Below are 20,366 nucleotides of genomic sequence, written 5' to 3'. Positions count from 1 at the left end.
GGAATGCACAAGAGATCAGAGAAGCTTTTGACTGCTTAGTTGGTAAGTCTTCCTACTGCATTAACCTTAGGTTTACATAGCATTTTTGACCTCCAGTACCTTTTAGGGCTTAAAACCCTTGGACAGCTACAGTCATTTATAGGGAAAAAAAATTCACCTGAGTTCTTTCAATGAAGAAAAAATTATTTTCTATTCATATACCTGAGTATTATCCCTGTGTGACATTTGCCATCTCAACCAGCACAATGGAAACTTCTCTTGGACCATTAACCATTCCACTCACGGTTAATAGGGTATTTTTCTAGACAAAACCAAATTATTGTTCTCCTGCATTATGTATCTTGGACCCTTGATGAGAGTTTGTTGTGGTTTGATGTTTTTCTTAATTGATATTTAAACAGATTGGCTAGAAGTTCTTTGAACTGCAAGTGAGATACCCAAATAAAGATGGATACCTGCAGAGCCTGTAACAGTTTTAGAGTCTGTCTTTATTTAGTAGCTGCCATGCCCAACAAGCTCAAGCAGAGAGATTTCCTGTTCACAAGCTGTTATGAATGTGAAACATGACATTTGACAGCATTTTTCCCACCACTTCCAAATCACAGCCATTTCCACCACAATTCCCTCTTTTAATATAATGGGAAATGTTTGATTTCACATATAACCTTGCAAGTTTTTTGAGATTTAATGGGAGAATAATTTTGTATGCCTTGCTGCCACACTTGGTGTGCATGCATCCTAATTATTTCAGTAAGTAAGGATAATTTCAGGAAGTCCTGGCGGGGTTATTCCTAGATATCTAATTTGAAATAAGCATCTAAAAATTTTGAGGGAAAGGTTTAAAACAGTGAAACTAGCTGATTAACACAGACATAATTCACCCATTTTCCAACCCCTCTAGGCATCTCCCCCATTCTCAGATTGCATACCTCCACCACCATTTGCCTACACTTAAAAAAATTCCATTCATTGACAAAACAAAACAATCCCAGGTTTCAATTCTGAAATAAATTTCCTTATTACCTGTCAGTGGATGAACATAAACTTATTTTCCGTGTCTCTTCATATGGGAGAACAGAAGGAAGCTCTTCCTTCTTGCTCATTTCAGACCAAGTCGGTGGCAAACCATGTGTTGTAAAACGGAAGATTTCTTGGTATCACATAGCACGTGCTTCATTAGTCCCTGGCAGATAAACACTACTTTGGTTTCAGCTAAGGCCACAAGCAGTTTGACAGGCTATGTTGCAGTGGGTTTCAGCCTTCTTGGATATGAAGAAGTTATGTTATCCAGCAGAGGTGCAAATCCTTGTACAGCAAATTTTCTGTCTTTTTACAGCAGGCTTAATCTTTGACCTCTTTTTTTCCACATGGACTTTAGCAGTAGTTCTTGTGCTACTCCAGACTCCTGGTTGAGAACTGCTCTGCTGTGCCAATTAACCAATTGGGAAATATGATGGAATTTACATAATGTAGGATTTGTCAAATGTTGGGCTTCCTGTCATCCTGCATTACTTGGTCAAACTCCCTACTTTGTATGGGACACATAAGAGAGATTAATTTTACCAGCCTACAAAATCTGTGATAGAAGCACCATCCAAATAATCTATCTATAAGCAGAGGAACTCTGCATGGCATATACAGTTGTACACTGCCACAAGAGAATCCTTGCACATACTCAAATGACCTGTTCAGGGCTGCCTTTTATTTCCACATTTACTAAAGTCATGTGGCTACTTTTAAACATGCTACACAGGAGATCCATGGATTTGTGTCCCTTGACTATGCTGGACCTAATAATAGTTCTGAAGCCCAAAAAAGCCAAATCTGTCCATTATTTTGTCATCAGTTTCCCAAATGCAAATTCACACAGTTCCCCAACAGTATCTTTATGAAGTGAAGACCCCTCAGCATTTTGGTTTACAGAGAATAGCAGAGAGGAGCCTGTAAGGACTGAAATTCTCAATCCTTCACAAATATGAAGACTCTAACTCCTCACCTATTAGATAGCACCTGCCTGAAAGATAACTTGGATGATCAAAGCACATCTTATTTGTTTCAGTATAATTACATTTATTTTTGCTGTAAATAGCTTTTCCAACTACACAAGTGTTTATCTGGACTAGGAAGATCCATCTGATAGTAAACCAGCTGTAACACACACAGAATGTTTTGCAAAATGAGAGCATGAGTCATTCATTAAAACTCAATGAAATAAAAGTCCCTCACACCTCATGATGATTAAGACTCCACAGTAACTTTGGCAAAAGTAATATATTAACACCAGCATGTTGCTTAAGTTAGAATATCGATCATTTTACATTCCACTTTTCTTATCCAGGAGACAGTGCTGGGGATTTAATATTTTTCTTCTCTTTTCTATGGTGTTGTGCACTGATGGTAAGTCTGCTTTAAAAATTTTACAGTGCTCCAGCCTAGATAAAGATATATCTGTATATAAATTATGTTCTCAGGAAAGTGTTAAGTATTCATTTTTCTTATGAGTCCCTTGCAGGGCTGTGGGTACTCAGCATCTTCAGGAAACAAACTAAGTAAAATTAGTCAAGATGACCCTACATTTAAGAGAAATTGCTCCTTTATGACCTCGATACTTTTGCTTCAGAAAAATCTGAGAAGACTAAACCAAGCAGAAATTAGATCTAAGACTTACAATATTTTATTATTTTTTTAAGGAGATAGGCTTACAAAATGCTCAACTTCATTTTTGTCCATCACCAGCTTTGTGCACCATATAGAAAGTAAAGAAGTTACTAGGCTATAGATTTTGTTTTTATGCGAGAGCTGAAGATGATCAAGTCACATTTTGTTTCTGTAATGACAAATTCAACTTGTCACAGAATTGCATTTCAGAATCTCAACTTTCAGTAAGTCAAACCCTGTGATAATAAAGATAATATCCTAAATGTCAGTGCACACAAAGCACTACTGTCTGAAACAGCTCACAGCTCTAAGAACTATCTCAATCAGAAGTCAGTGGATTTGGGAACTGCACAATGATGTCAAAACCTCTAGCAATTTTGCTGCAAAACTCAGAATTCTGGCACAGTCTCTTTAGTGTAAAGTACCTGCCATGTAATTTTGTTTGAGTATAGAGAATGAACAGTTTCCATTTTTTTGAAAGTATGGCCCTGGCCAATATCAACAAGAAGCACTAGATGCTGCGGTAATAAATCACTGCAAAAGGCTTTCATTTTCAAAAAGATACTACATTAATGTCATTTTTGGATTCAAGCTTTTTATTCCTGAAACAGAACCCGGCCCTACTGATACATGCTGACAATTCTAAAATTTTATTCACAAATAGACTTCATCACTTACAATGAAGACTCTCCTTAGCTTTCTAAACAGCCAAGCAGAAATTGATCTTGTGAGCCAAAGCTCTATTTATCACCAGAGACAAATAATAACAGAGAAAATCTGAAGCCAATGGTAAGCATCCTTTGGTTTTTGACCTGTGAACATGTAACAGTTGTCTAGCAGAGACACAGATCTACAGATGCTGAACGCTGGCAAGGACCCAACAGCTTTTCCCTCATTACCCTTTAAAAACTCTTCAAAATATCTCCCGGACAATTTGGCTGGTAGAGAAATGTGCAACAGCAGAGGCTCTCTAGACAGGAACTAGTGAAGTTACATACTCTGCTTTGCCTGGCATGGATGGGTGAGGAACAGATGAGGACAGACTAGGCTATGTGAACACCTATTTCAGTGAAAAAACTCCAGGAAAAGAAGTAAGAATTTAAAATTCAAACGTGAAAAACTGAAAAGCTGGGCTCACACCTGATACTTGGACAAGGAAGAAATATGGAGTAAACAGATGCAATCAACTGGCTTTGCCAAGAAATTAGACATTTCTGCTCCAGCATTCAAATATCCTGTACTGGAAAGCACACACACCATCCAGCACTGTTAATGCTATTTAGTGAAAAAATAATAATGAAACTGCAGGTATGGAAAGAGTAATATGGGCATTTGCTGAAAACAGAACAGAGCTCATAGTCATAGCCTGGAATTTTTCCTTTTGTAAAGTTTATGCAGTTGTATTTGTTTACTATCACAGGGAGGATGTTAGGCAGAAAGAAGCAAAGGAGGCCTACAACTTCTGCACAGTATTCAAATAATAATATGCATTTGACAGAATGCATGACAGAAAACCAAGTAATCTAACTGGACTGCCCTCCTCCCCAGTAGTAGAGGGATAAAAGTAGGTAAGTTTGTATAAAAATTCCTTTAGTCCTGTAGAGAGCATACTCAGTACTCTCATTTAGATGATTTATCATGGAATTCCTTTTGCAGCAATGCTATTTTATTATGTAAAGATAAGCAAAATGCAGCAATCTCTTGACTAAAGACTTGATTAACAACCCAACAAACAGTTCATGTTTTTTTGAAATTGGACAGTACATACAATACAAAACAAGAGCTTAGAGAAGTCATTTTTTAAATTTTCTTGATTAATTCCCCATGCTTCTCCTTCATCCTTCCCATCTTTCTAGACAATCCCTCTTAGTATATTCATAGTATTTCTAAGACAGAAACAAGCCCAGCAGAGAACACATTACAACATCCTCAGTTATTGAAAAGAAGGCACCAAGGTCTGCCTTATGCAGGATTAATACAGGACTTCACCCTCAGTAGAAGGCTCAAATCAAGAAATAGGGTTATTATTATTTATCCATGGCACCTGGTTTAACAATGTAATAATCTACAGTTAGAGGTTAAACATCCAGATCAAGCTTTTCAAAGTACCTAGTAATTTTCCACAACTAACTTCAGACTCTCCTTAATGAAGTCTCATTTTCAGAGAAGTGGGAAGGGAGGTCAGTCATTCTGAAGATGTTGTTAGTTGTCAAGCCAAAAGTTAGTATTTGGGTTTGTAGGGTTTGGCCATGGGGAGAAACATGACGTGACACTCAAGGGAAACAACAGTAGAGGGGAGGCTGAAAACAGACAGGTTCATATGGCTACCTCTAGTAGCACTACTCCATGTTGCATTTTTTATAACCTACCCTAAGCATCCACTATTGGCCACTGTCAGAAAACACACATCAAGTGAGACAGATCGTTAATCAAACGCAATCTGGCCAACTTCTACGCTTCTGATATTAGAAGATAAATACACATAAGTATGTGGCAGTGGCACTGGCATTGGTAGGGACCAGAGTTCTTTGAACCCACTGTAAAGAGCTCTGATTTTACCTTCCTGTAATGGTTATGATTTAACAACCTTTGCATACTCCATCCAAACAGAACATACAACAAATGACAAGAAGAAATTCTAAAACAATGCTTAAGGGTTATTACAAAGCTCTGATAACTAAGCAAAGGAGACTGATATTCAAGAAGGTCTGTCCATCTCCATAACTGGCATAAGTGACTTTTCTAAGAAGTTCCTTCTAAGTGCACATAAAGGTCTAGCTGGCTTAGTTTAAAGGACTCTTTAATTTGTCTTTAGCTTATGCAAGCAGACGACTCAGCTACTGGAATTAAAAGTCATGCAATTTAAACAAGGGTATGATCACACAGTTTGGCAGTGCTTCCTGAGTAGGACACACAAAGAAAAATCTTAAGGCTGAGTTCTAAGAAAACACAATTTTTAAAATTGGCTTTTTCCTAAAATAAAGTTGAGGAGGTATTTGGTCTGGTTGAATTTTTTAACTATATGCCTGTGTTGCAGAGGTAGGGCCTTTTTAAATTAAAGTATAAAAAATGTAAAACTGAGACTGGGAAAATTAATTTAATAATGATCAAATATAATACTATGGCTTAAAAATCCCCTGTCCTGGTTAAATTCAAAGTACCATTATGTACAGAATATTCTCCCTTAATTACAATGGACTTTGAATCTCAGAACTGCAGGTGCTTTGGCCCAGATACACTTCATCCAGGGTCACATAACTACATTGTAGATGTCCACATCTGTGTTAGAAAGAGACTTGCTTTCAGACAGGATTTATCTGTCCTATTTTTGTCTCCATTAATATAAGGCAAACTGCATTAAGGAAATTCCTAGTTCTCTCCATCAACTACAAAGGGAAAGCAAGGTGAACTGCTTAAGTGTACTGATCTGTACTTCTGAGATCCATATTTAGACAGACAAAACCCACCCTTGGTCCTCTTCATACACCTCTGAAATGAACAGAAACTCTGCCAATATACCAAATGCTCAAAAGATAGAGCCAGGACCTCCCTCCCAATGTAACATTTTATTTTTACTGGAAGTTGGGTATCAGGAAGGAATGCAATGAAAAGCCTATAATCTGTATGAGCACAATTTATATGTTAAACTAAATTATTATAGGATGCATTATTAATGGTTATGATTACATGCCTAGTACACCAATTAATTGAAGTGACTGACAAGTGTTCACTTGAGGACAGAGAAATGCAGGAAGCTAATACTTGTATTAATTCACATGTGAATTTGTGACCCCAGAAAACTTTTAAAACAAAGGGCAGCAACATGTTTTCAAATTGCCACAGGAAAGTAAAGTAATCCCACCCCCCCACCAGACAATTTTACAGCCAGCAGAAGGCACAAAACCACATGGAGCAGATATTTTGAATTAAGAGCAATATAAGGAGAATAATGGTTACCCGTATTCAGTCCAAACAATTATTATCAAAAGGGCCTTAGCATTTTAAAATAAGCCATTTAAGAAAAGCATACTGTTTTAAACATAGGCTGTTTCCGATTATAAAGTAGAGCTTTTAATTAAGATTAGTTGGGCCTAATTCAAGCCATAATTTGGTTCCTTTAGTTAGCAAATGTCTATTAAAACTGAGCAATTAAGGTTAAATGGGTTGAAGCATTTAAAGCACTCCCTCCTGATTCAAATACTATAATAGAAAAAACCATGTCAGACTAATTCAGACCAGAAGACATGTACTTCCTTGAAGTTTTATACTTCCTTCTTGATCATAAAGTTTACTAAACAGGAATCCATTGATAAACTTGATTTTCCATGGAAAATAATATTGTATGTTTGTGTGTTAAAACTTACAGTGTTTCATTTTTCAAAAAATTAATTTTGTAATTTTATGTAGTATAAAGCTTACTCCTATTCTGTCTTTTCTCCCTTAATTATATAAAGTTCAGTAATAAAATATGTAGTAAACTTCCCGTTAGCCTATTTCCCTCTTTTGATAGTTGTTCATCCTTGGCATAACAATCTTAAGCACATATGTTGTGTGTATACTTCTGATACAATTTGTACCACTTACAAAAACCTGCCTTCCACTTCCCATTTTCACAGCTTCTTCAAAGACTGAAATTCTTCGTGCTTGGTCTCATCCTTGGGATCAAGTCCTTTTAGCAAGTTCAAGCAAAATCAGCTGAGCAAGCCTGAGACCTGCATTTTTCAGGGAAGGACACACACCCACACATACCCCTGCCCTGCTGAGGCAGAGCCCTCACCCTGCAGGACCCTCTGTAACACTCACCCCCAAACACAAAACCTCTTGTGCATTGTCTGGACTCTTCAGGACTCCTTACAAGGACACAGGTCTTGCTGGTATGAAAAATTTCATTCGATCAAGACACCAAAGTGTCCTTTTCATTAAACATGAAACCTCCAGAGTGTGCTGTGTGCATCATTCAGGTGGCTTTGTAATTACCAACACCAGAAACATACTAGTCCTTCCAGAAAGTCTCCCTTTCAGGCCTGCACCCCTTGCATCCAGGTTCTTGCTAACTCAGGCAATTATATAATGTAATCCTACTCAGGATAAGCACTGATGTTGACTTCCCATTGTGGAGTGGGCTACAGCAACTGCCTGTTACCTTCCATACAAAGCCTGGGCCACCAGAGCATGCCCTAAAGTGCCACATCTACACACAGAATAAGCCACTTCCATTTTCAGATAATGAAGCCATCTACACAAAATGAAACCATCTACACAAAATGAAACAAACTATATCAAACCATTTCAGTCTTCAGGTTTTTATTTCAGGAATATAGGCTGAGGTTGTCTGTTCCTGCCTTATACTCATTCCTTGGCTTACTCCTACAAGTCAAACCAGTGACAGGTCTGAGTAATTCTGGCAGCCCTTCATCCCTCATTTATCCCTTGCGCTCTGAATTTGTCTACACACTCCAGTCTGAACAGAGGTAAATTCGCTTTCCTAGGAATTCAAGCCAAGCAAAAGCCACAGGGCTCCACTTGTGTCTGCTCTCTAGTAGCCAAAGAGTCCACAGCTGGCCTCCCTAGTGAAGCAGTCTCACGGCTTTGGGTCAGTCTGCAACACAGGCCAAGTGAAAGTGCCTTTTCCCAGGGTGCCCATGCTGACAAAGCCACTATGGGAAAAAAAAAAAAAGCCCTTAGGAAAATCCTATCACAGTCAGAAGCAGGAACAATCAGATTGGAGCATCTGCCTTTCCAGTGGGTATATCGAGACCAGTATTAAGGATCAGATCAATGGTACCACTATGCAAGCAATAACTGGGCTGGTTAAAGAGAAAAGTGGTGCATGGGGGAAGGATGTGAAAAGAAGGACTTTCATCTTATTAATCTCTAGACAGGTTGGAATGCATCAGAAAAATGGAAATTTCTAAATCAAGTGAGACTTTCATGCTTTTTAGCTAGACAAAAATACAGGTGTGTCTCCAAGTCACAGTTTTTATGGAATCTTTTTCCAAGAAAGTTTAGCAAACAGAAAGTGTAAAAAGAATAGAGGCACAATTCAGTAGACACACTAACATCTAAAGAGGTATGAAGTCACATATATAATTCCTCCCACATGCATGCTGTCAAAAAAAATATTAGATATGTATTACCTATACTCCCCATTCAGCAAAGTGAATACCCACTTACTTAAACCAGTTTTTCACCATAACAGGGAGACAACTTGCCTGAAAGTTTTGAACATAGCCTCTGCTTCCAGATAATGAAATCAGAACAAAGGCACTTCAGTGCAATTTCCCTCTGACAATAGAAAGAACTAGAATACACAGCAGTAACATCCTGCACTCTTTTCAGCAATATGTCAAACAAATAATTACTCCTGCAGAGGTTTCCATTCTCTGGTCTCTGAAGCACATTCTGCAGCAGCACCCTCACCCTCAAGAACACTAAAAATCACCAAATCAGTATTATGCAGCATTCTTTTGTGTTTTTTCAGTTACATTTTTGGTGTTCTGTGAGCATGATGCCTTGTTAAACATAAGGACTGACAGTAGTTCCTGTAGACTAAGGCATAGGAACAATGGTATGCAGAGTTCAGCAGTCTCAAGCTGAGAGAGTATATAAAAATTGTCTTTTGTATTCTGTGAGATAGCAGCTCATCTGCTAAACAGATTGATTATAGGAATCAGAACAATATGAAGGTAATTTAATCTATTTTATATTTCTTATTCTGTCTTTGGTGACTGTACTGTAAAATATCAATAGTTGTAGTCTTGAATTTCATAGATCATCTGTGGGGCATCCAGCACCAAGGAAACTTCACGTGTTAAGCATTAAGTTCAGGCCTAAAGCACCTGCAAAGATGAAGGTCCTTTTTTTTCTAGTCCTTGTTCACTAAAGGAAAAACTGTGATACAGCTCCAGAAATGGAGCACTGCAAAGTAAAATATGACAATATCTTCAATTTAATAAAGCACTTAAACAGAATTACTTTAAAGGGTAACAGCTTCTTAAGATTAAACATGCTTGAATAGTCTAATGAATCTTAGTATCTGAACAAGGCAACTCTTCAGACTGTAATGTAACTATTTCTTTTACTGAGCATCTGTAGGAAAGTCTTGAAATTTCAAGAGGGTCTGTGAGACCCTATCTTCCATTTCTTATAATTCTGTCAAACATTTATGTACAGACTAGAATTTTACCTTTCATGCAAGGTATCTCCTTTAAAGCATGACTTTTTTTTTTTTTTTTCAGCTGAAATTTGAAAAAATATATATATATACAAAAAAAAAAAAAGAAAAAACACTAAAAAGATGGTAGTTGTAGTCTTGAATTTCATAGATCATCTGTGGGGCATCCAGCACCAAGGAAACTTCACGTGTTAAGCATTAAGTTCAGGCCTAAAGCACCTGCAAAGATGAAGGTCCTTTTTTTTCTAGTCCTTGTTCACTAAAGGAAAAACTGTGATACAGCTCCAGAAATGGAGCACTGCAAAGTAAAATATGACAATATCTTCAATTTAATAAAGCACTTAAACAGAATTACTTTAAAGGGTAACAGCTTCTTAAGATTAAACATGCTTGAATAGTCTAATGAATCTTAGTATCTGAACAAGGCAACTCTTCAGACTGTAATGTAACTATTTCTTTTACTGAGCATCTGTAGGAAAGTCTTGAAATTTCAAGAGGGTCTGTGAGACCCTATCTTCCATTTCTTATAATTCTGTCAAACATTTATGTACAGACTAGAATTTTACCTTTCATGCAAGGTATCTCCTTTAAAGCATGACTTTTTTTTTTTTTTTTTCAGCTGAAATTTGAAAAAATATATATATACTAAAACAAACAAAGGAAAAACACTATAAAGATGGTTGCGTTTTTTTCTGAAGTGATTATATGGAAAATTCACTGTTTTACTAACTTAAAAAAAATCTCTCCAAATTACTTGAGCAGATTTAATGTTCTCAGATTTTGTTTCCTGTAAGGAGACAGGGAGTTACCTTTCAGAGGGTCCCTTGCAACAGAAAAAGCTGGCCAAATTACAGCTGAAAATTCATCAAACAAAAAGTAACACTTTAAAAAATCATTAAAAAACCAAAAATCACAACCAAGTTAATTCAGAAGCTGAGCAGGCATCTGCTGAAATTTAGGTATCTAAACTTTCAAAAAATGTCCTTCTTAGTTGGTGTTTTTTCAGCCTTGGGCTGTAGTTTCACAACCTGATAGCTCCAGAAATGAAACCAGATTAGGAAATCTATTCACCTTGTCCACAACTACCCTCTCCCTTCAATGTGTTTCAGCCTCTATACCCCAGTTCATTGCCTTTTCAGAGCAGAACTGCTTGAAGTGCTTATAGGGCCATGCTGCAATTGTTCCACTTTCTTAGGAATTATTTCAGTGATATTCTACACAGTACAGTCCCACATGAATTGCCCCTGTGCAAAAAACAAAACAAAACAAAGTATCAAGAAAACCAACACTTCCTACATCAGTGCATTAAGGGAATATTCCTTCCTTTTCAATCAGAAATTTGTACACAATTTTTTCCTACAACTTCCTGCCACACATTCTCCATCTCAGGGCTACATTGCAGCTCGATCAAACTTGCCCTGTAGTTAAGATTCCCAGCTATCCTGGTTTAGAACAGGGTTGGACTAGTACCATGGGTACAGAGACTGTATCAACCATCCTCTTCCAGAGGTACAGAGACTGAATCCCTGTATCCACCATTCATGATTCCCATTACCTCCACAGTGTCCTAACAGCATCAGAGTGGATGCTACCTGGCTCAAATGCAGAGGAGATAAAAGCCACATTAGTGCAGTTTATTTGGGCAAAGGTTAGGGAAGGAATAGGAATTTACATTCCCCACCTCCTCTGCCTTCATCCAACCTGAGGCTCCCTGACCATCTCATGCATCAGCTTATCTTCAGCCTCAGAAAAAAAGAATGTGAATTTTGGAAGTGAGATGGACACACATGAAGACATAATAAATATGAGCTGACAAATGATGGCAAACAGCCATGCAAAGATGTCTTTTCAGCCAGCTGGCTAAGGAAAGAGTCATGAGTCTGTGGGAGTGGTAACAGTAGAGAATGTGCTGCAGGACAGGTGAACTCTGAGCTCTTGGTGGGGGTGAAGAATAAGGTAAAGGAAGAAAAGGGGGGGATAAAGGAAGAAAATGGGAAAACTCTGAGAGGTGGTGGGAGCTGTTTTGACTTGAAGACAGAGTTCAAGAGAAAGGACCATGAAGGGGTCCTCAGAACTTGCAGCTACCAGCTGTCCAGTCCCTAAGGTCTTGCTGTTGCACACTGGCTTTCAGAACAGTAATACTGTTGTAACTGCAATAAGCCACTGAGAGAAAGGACAAGGAAAGGAAAACTTTACAAAATAAAAAAGAAGCAGGTGAAAATACACCAGGAAAGCAAGTATGATTTGCAGTAGGGAAATAACAAGGTTAAGAGAGAGCTGAGTAACAGAATACACCAGACAACAAACCAAAGACTGCAAAGAAAGGGGTCTACACCCAAAGTAAAAGTGACAGGTGGGAAAAGTAGGAAAAGCAGGCAGTGCCTGACAGATGTATATGGAATAAAGACAAAAGAAGGACAGATTCTTACATGTTGAGCTTAGTACATTCTATTTATGCTCCTTCATTTTATTGTAATTTTCCTGGCAGATAATTTACACTGTATATTTAGGGGAAAGGAGAAGGTCCTTCTAAATACTAAGTTTATATCACCACAGGAAGCCACCTTGGGTTCTGCAGCTTAGCAACTGCTGAGACTGATGAAATTTCATATATATTTATAAGTTCTCAAAGTACCTATAGACCATCCAGCAGACAAGGAGCTTATCAACTATTTAGTGAAGTGTTCTTGGAAAAAACCACATATTTTCCAAATTGAGAATTAAATGTAATGCTGCTGAAGAATGAGACCATATTTTTAGCAGCATGGTATTTGTATATTCAAAATATAGCCATATTTGTATCCAAGAAGCATTTCGGGGAGGGAGAGGGGGGAAGAAAAAAAGAGAAAGTTGGAGCAAATGTTCTAAGTGAAAATGGAAGATTTCCAAACTGGACCACCGGGAGAGCTGTTCAGTGAAGCAGCATTATGGGCTGCCAGAAAGTAGCTCTGAGAGGTAGGACAGGGTAGGGAAGAAAAGGGAAGGAGAAGAAAACAATAGGGTGTGTGACACATAGGGATGGATGGCACTGTGAGCCAACTGTGAGTTAAAGGAGTCATGTTGTCCCAACTAAGGGATATTCTGGTTTTATTGAATAAACTGATGAAAAAAGTCAGAAAAAGAAAGCAATTGGAATAAATAACAAAATAAAATCCAGGTTCAACCCTGGTCAAAATAAAAGCCCTATTCCAGGAACAGAAGAAACATGAAGGAGAAAAGAAAAAGTTATCATAAGCTGTTAATTCACTTAGGCTGTAATAAAAATCTGTGTTATTGCAGAATGTTCTCGGGAGTACTTTCTTGCTGCTACTTCTTCCCCATCCCCTATAAAAGTCCATTCCCTGAAGTAATTCAGAAAACTGGCAAGCTGGGAATTGAGTGTTAAATGGTAGCAGACAATTAAGGGGGGGGAGGATGCCGATTAAATAAATAAATAAATAAATAAGGTCCAGAGTTACAGAAAACCTCAGAATTGTATTCTGGGAAACATTTTTATCAGCCTAATCCAAAAAGATGCATAAGTTACCCAATCAAATGAGTAGGATCTACAGAGAGAGAGGGAAAAAAAAGTAGTTACTAGCTCAAATCAGAGAAGGTAGTTTACATGCTCTCCCCCCCATTTTTAAACAACATGGTACTGCTTTATACTGGAAGCTGCTTTCAGTGAAATCAGCACAATAGGTCACGTAGAGTAAAGCTAGAATCCATATGAATAAAACTGTGAAAGAACACTTGACCTTGAAATAAAAATCACCAGAAATCTGGGAGGTGGCAGAGTATCTCTTCCTCTGTGCTCAGAGGTGCTGCTGCAGGCCAACAGGACAAAACCAGCATCACAGACTTGTAGAACAGATCTCATCCAGAATACAGCCATTTTGGGAGAGTGACATGAAATTCAACACACGACATTAATACCACCTGTTAAAGTATTGTAACTGTAAAACTAGAAAGCACAGTGGCTTCAGTACCTAATATTCACTACAGACCTCAGGATTCCTGGACAACCAGTTCAAAAGTAACTAGATCAGTGTCAAGGCCTCAAGTACTAAACTGAGATCAAGTCATTAAATGATTATACAGAAAATAACAAAATTAGAATAATTATACAAACAAAGGATGAAACAATATTAAGGAAAAAATCTTCCTATTCCATCTTCCTGTAGCTTTTCAAAGCAGGCTAACAAAAGGTGTAGATATTTGTGATGTTTTCTCGGGGAAGAAACCTCAACATACCAACCCAGAGCTATTCAGAAAATCCTTTGTTCCTCTGACAGATATGTAGTATGATATTTTTATTAGATATTATTAGTCCGTTTGACCAAGCCATGTTTCTAGAGCACCTTCATGCAAGCCTTAACAGTAAGACTATGGATGTAGTGATAATATTCAGCCTGAAATGAGTCAATATTTGTAAGATTGCAGAGGATGACTGTTCCTTGTGGGAATGAATTCACCTTCTATTGCAACTGGAAGAGTCATCAATCAGGAAGAAGTCACTTAAGCTGCCTTGTTCAGTGGCAACACTGTTATTCACCAGAGAGAGAGAGAGAGAGTCAGCACAAGCCTAAGTCCACTAGAGTTGAACAGGCATCAAGATACCCAAGTTAGAAAAACCAAGGGGCACCCAACAGTGTTAATTTACTCTCCCATGTCACCATTGATAAGGATGGTCCACTTAAGAAAGAATAACTGAGAATGGACTGACAGGACACCATGGAGCTCTTAAAAGAAAAAGGATCATTGCTCCATTTAAAAGATATCCAGAAGTCTTGTACTTATCCCAGCAGACATGAGGAGGCTTCAGTGTGAGATACTGGATCAGGAGCTGGGAAATGAGCACTCTGAAATGGCCTGTGATGTTTTGAGGTTCACTGATTCAGAGCAGCCCTGACACAATATATAGATGCATTTTTTAAGAGCATGAAAAGAACACAGCAGATATTTGAATGACCTCAGTAAAATTAAAATCCAATGAGCGAAATGAACTTCTTAAGAAAATGAAAGATAGAGCAGGTGAACAATATTAAAATTGTAAGAAGAATATTAAGTCAAGCCTGGAGAAAAAAAATAATTGTTATTCAAATCAGACTGATGAGGAGATAAATTTTCTGTATGTTTTCCCAATTGCTAAGATTTGTTTAAAATTCTTTAAAACAGATCTAACAAAGAGGCCTAAGAAAAAACTTGGCCTCACACCCACGAAATCACTGAAGATTATAATGAGTGGTTTATCTATACTATTTCAGATGGTAAATGCAACAAGCTATAATTTTAAACTTCAGTGTATTGCTGCAAACACCATAAGTAGTGTAAATTTTGGCTTAGGGACATTATCACACCTGCAGCATGGAGATAGAATTGCATGTGATAGACCCAAGAGTCTCTAACTTCTGCCAAATTAAGAAATTCACTTTCCTGTTGTTTCCACAAAATTAGAATTCCTAATTCAGAAAAGGTCTTAGAGATCATCTGTAGAGTATGTTGTGCTTTTCTGTCTGGAGCAACAGTTTGTGTTAGAGACTAAGTCAGACATCACAGAAGAGCAATCAAAACAACAAAATCGAGGTATATTAATGCAAGTATTTCTCCAGGTACCGTATTGAGTATTTCCATCCACTGAACACAGGCTGATGTTAGAAACTATGGCAGAAGTTGTGATGAGCAGCATCTAAACCCCAGATTAGGAGATGCCTTGCTAGATTGTTCAGCTGTACATTTTCCAGAAGCTTCCTTCAGCTACACATCCCTTTGATGAACACTGTGGTGCAGAAAGAATAATTTATATGTGTTTCCAAATGGAGATATATATAACCAGGATATAACCTGCTGGGGGCTGAATACACCTGTGATCGAGGCAGGACTAATTTATCTTGTTTGGAGATTGTATCATACTCAAACCCAGTGAGGTGCTATCACTGGGATAATCAAGAATAACAGCCCCTTTTGCAGATTACCATGATCAACCTGCCTGTTTATCTGGAATGATTACTTACATTAGGAAAAGAACTTGCAAGTACATCAACATACAACAAACATATCACTAGAACTGCACAGGCCTACTCAACTAGCAGTCAAGCAGAACTGCTGCTGATAGATGACAAATTTCTGACATGAGGAGAAACCTGAAAATAACCCTCCTGAGGCAGACTCTGCCAAGACACTTTGCCATGGTACATTTCTGCTGCCCTCAGCGAGAACTCCATGAACAATATTATGAAGCTTCACAGCAGGAATAAAAAAAAATACAGCTGAAAGTTGTGAGCATTCCTCTTCTGTAAAAATAATTCAAGAAACCTAACAAGACCAATTATTAAAAAAACTAAAGAAAAGTAAGGCAAAAACTATGAAAGACATTAGAAAAAAAACCCCAAACACTCCAAGAGGGATATCTCCTGAGGGAAAGCTCAGTGCAGAGTGTTGCAACCAAGAAGCAGCAGGTGTCAATGAGCATCTTAGGAAAAAATCACATCCATAAAATCATATCCTCTACATACTGTAGAGAAAGAGTCCATGTAATTAATTACCCAAAAGAAAAAGAAACCACAGGTAGAGCAACTCACTGAAATCACAGTCACCCTGGGGATAAACAGTAGGTGGAGGGAAAAAATGTTTAGAGAGTAAAGTTAACACATGAACTATGTATAAAATGGGCACAGATAAACATCAGCCAGAAGTTAGTCTGAGTATTTTAACCATTAATGTTGTGAGGTTTCGAAACAGCCTGGGAAGTAGCATGGGCACAAAAAAATTAACTAGGTTGGAGAGCTAAACCCCTGGAGAACAGGACTTACAAGGAGAGGCTGACGGAGCTGAGGCTGTTCAGCCTGGAGAAGAGGAGGCTGACGGGAGACCTCACTGCTTTACAACTACCTGAGAGGATGTTGTAGTGAGGCAGGTGTTGGTCTCTTCTCCCTGGTGACCAGCGATAGAACAAGAGGAAATGGGGTCTAGTTAAGCCAGGGAAGGTTCAGATTGGGTATTAGGAAATATGTCTTCACTGAAAGAGTGGTGAAGCATTGGAACAGGCTGCCCAGGGAGGCGGTGGAGGCACCATCCCTGCAGGTGTTCAAAAAATGGGCAGACATGGTGTTTTGGGAGATGGTTTAGTGGATAGTGGTTGTAGAATAAATGGTTGGACTTGATGATCTTGAAGGTCTTTTCCAACCTTCATGATTCTATGATTCTATGACAGAGTACCCTGCAACAGCAAACATGCAACATTAGCATCAGGGACAAAGGAGGCCCTGTCAAAGGAGGCCTAAGGTATGTCAGGACTTGGAATCCTTTAAAACCTTCTAGAATTTCCATTGCTTTGGCACAGTTTTCCAGCGAACAGTTCTATTAAGATACTAACCTGTGTGAAAACCCAAGGGCAGTGTAGCGAAGGGAAACACACAGACCTAGGGAGCATGAAAGAGCGTGCCTGCAGCTGGAGGCAGGCAACTGCTCTTGAGACACTGACTCGTATCACAACAGGGAAGATTTCCTAGGTAATAGTGAGTGTAAGATCACCTGTGTTGGACACATTCTGTCCTACGAAAATGCCAGCTAGAGAATTTGTGGTCAAAATGTGATAGGGGGAAATACCATCATGGCAATGCTGACCATACAGCTTGACAAAGCAGAGCATATAGTCAGATGGGAAGAAAGGTAAACTGAAATTTACAGAGGGAAGCAGGAGACAGGACACAGAAAGAAATGAGCAACTCTTCTGTCTAGAGAAACAACTGTGCTTGGTGGAAACAAATATGTCACCTGGTTCAGAAAAGAAAGCTACCCAGAAAAAAAGAAAGAAACAAGGTAGGCTAGATCTGCAAACTGAGAAGTCATCCTCAATCCAAAAGACATTAGAGGAGAAAAGCAAAGTTCAGAAACAAATTCCCCACTAAAGGAATTTAACAGACTGTCAATAAAATGTTTCATTTCAGTATAGTTACTGCTAGAGTTCTCCACATGTCCTTAATGGAATCTTTCTGTCTTACGTATTTCTTCCCACCCTTTAGGTCAGAGCAGCAAAATAGACACAAAATCCTGTGTAAGTGGCTGGGCTCCACGTTTACTGCAATAGCCTAAAGATCCCCTTTTCAAACTGTTAATTTTCTTTTAGTAAAATGCTAAAAATAAATACATAAGAGTACACAAATTCATATTCACATAGTGGATATATTTGTACAAATATGTGTGCCAATGTTTTTAAAACTTAAGAATCATTCAAATCATGTTAGTTCCCATACGTTGACTAAAAATGGATTTTAAGTGAATGAAAGCAATATTAAGTACTGATGTTTAAAGTAAATTAACATGCACACCTTTCTAATTTAATTCTAATGCCTCAGTATAACCCAAACTGGCAGCTTACTAAAATATGTTAGAATAAATCTGATCATATATATAAGTACTTTAAGCTCATTGCACTACACAAATTGCAATTCTGCTTGTTTATTAAAATCTGGCTGTATATGAGAGCCTGCACTAAGCAGGAGTTACCTATGCTATAATGAATGCTCTTAAAACATAAAGCAATTCAGGCAGATTGCTACAAACTTAGTTAAAGAGGCACATTGTCTGTACAAAAGACTTCCCTTTCTCACAGGTAACTAGTTTCCATCAAAAAGCTTATTTAGAAAAGCTCAGTTATAAAGACCCAGACGCCTTTAATGACCCAACAAAAACCATTCATTGTATTTGATCTCTGTTATTACAATCACATTCACATTTATTTTAAAGGATAATTTTTAATAACTGATTAGTGGTGTTGTCTTGTGACAGCATATAAAATACCAATCAATACCGCTAGCCTGGTTATTTCTGTAAGTTTTGAATAATTGACCTCAAAATGCAAAATGAACCTGCTGTATGTGAACAGCAGACCTGAGGCAGAGCTTAGGTCTGCCACTGACTTCTGTGACCCTTCCTTCACCTCTGTAGTTTTGAACTTCCTTCCCTTACAAAAAGGACACAGTGATAGCTGCCTGCCACTCAAAGTATGTGACTTCAGTAAGAAAGTTTCCAAATACTTGGGGATCAAATTAAGAGGTACAGAAGTAATCTAAAATAAGCTCCAGAAAGGAAGCACCCAAACATACCTCAAGCTTTCTGCTTATACCAAAGTTTGATATTAATTACCAACTTAATATGTAGAGCTTATGCAAAATCTGCAGAACTGTTGCTGTAACACTGGGAAAAAAAGGTTACATATCACGCATCATAATACCTGGTTTAGACATGTTACATAAATTTGACTCATGCTGAGTAATTAACATCCATGCAGTCTGCCCCAATTTACTTTACTTACCAAGCTTGTCAGGCACCAAATTTCATGAAATTGGAGTTTGACATCAGCCACAGAAATGTCATGATTCTGCCCATCATTCCACAGAGAAAGCTGATTCTTTACTACTTACTAAGCTCCCTTTATTACTGACCCAAGGTAAGTCATGCAAAGAGAGTGTGTATATTAAATAAGCGTGAATATCAGCCAGATCAACAGCTAAAATACACATCGTTAAAGCTTAAGGGAGTTTTCAATGTGGAAAACCAATACAAAAAGAATTCTCAATTCTGAGAATGCCTCCAAGCTGTGGCCTTCAGCACATTATCTCTGCACAGAACTCATTCCCTGGAAGGGATGAACAGAGGAAGAAGTGGTGCTGAATTATTATTCTGTTTGCAAGAAATAAACTCCAAATGAACAGCAGCTCAGGGACGCTAGAGCACCAAGAGGTGGACATTAGGAATTTGTCTCTGTCAACTGAAGCCCAAGACAGAAAATATGACAACCACAAAAATGCTTTATGAGGGCTCTTGAACAAACACTTTGGAAGTCCATGGAGAATAATATGTGGTTTCAAGTTTTTGTAGACTTCAGCAAAGTCATTTCTAGGTCTTTAATCTTTTTAATGGACTGGCCATATACATTTTGAAAAAGTTTCAGTCTGCTGCAGAAAAGAGATTGGAAGCAGGATTTTTATAGCTGCTAAGCATCTACAACTAGAAAAAAATAAATAAATTCTTGCATCCTTTATTTATAAGGCTTTCTGCTGTGATTACAATATTCATTCTTTTCACCAGAGAGCAATCTCTCTGCTGAGGTTTAACAGACAAGATGGAGTTCATAAAATCTGAAATATGAGCCTAAACAGTGCCTAATAAAATATGCTTGGTCTTTTTCAATGGCAAGAATTGATGTCAGGACATACAGGAGTACAACAACTTTTAGCAGCAGTCCGTGTAAATGCAATAACCTGAAGCAGTTCCTTTTAGAACAGGGTTCCACAGACTGAAAACACACGATCACGACACACGCACAGAGCCAAAGCTCCAGCGTCCTGTGCGAGCTGACAGAGGAAAACACCTACAGGAAGAATGCGGCTGTCGCTGGCTGAGAAGACCGGCGGTAAATCACACGGCAGCAGGCGGGCGGTGCAAGCTTCCCTGCCCCTCGGAGGGACCCGAGATGACAGAGCGGTACAGCCCGCAGGCCGGGTGGGCGGGGGGAGGCGGCATCAGGACGGCCACCCGCGGCACAGCTGCC

The 20,366-nt window shown here is 38.4% G+C and overlaps 1 protein-coding gene across 1 annotated transcript in view; it reads right to left on the bottom strand.

Moving 5' to 3' along the window:
- Window positions 1-20,366, bottom strand: part of SCUBE1 (signal peptide, CUB domain, EGF-like 1) — a gene marked incomplete at its 5' end in the record, with an annotated part of 211,088 nt that overhangs the window by 182,485 nt on the left and 8,237 nt on the right. The window lies entirely within an intron of this gene.

The sequence above is a fragment of the Chaetura pelagica genome, unplaced genomic scaffold (genome assembly GCF_000747805.2).
Source record: "Chaetura pelagica isolate M959 unplaced genomic scaffold, ChaPel_1.0 scaffold117, whole genome shotgun sequence".
Lineage (NCBI taxonomy): Eukaryota > Metazoa > Chordata > Aves > Apodiformes > Apodidae > Chaetura > Chaetura pelagica.
The sequence above is the reverse complement of the archived record's forward strand: the minus strand, read 5'-3'. Positions and strand labels throughout refer to the sequence as shown.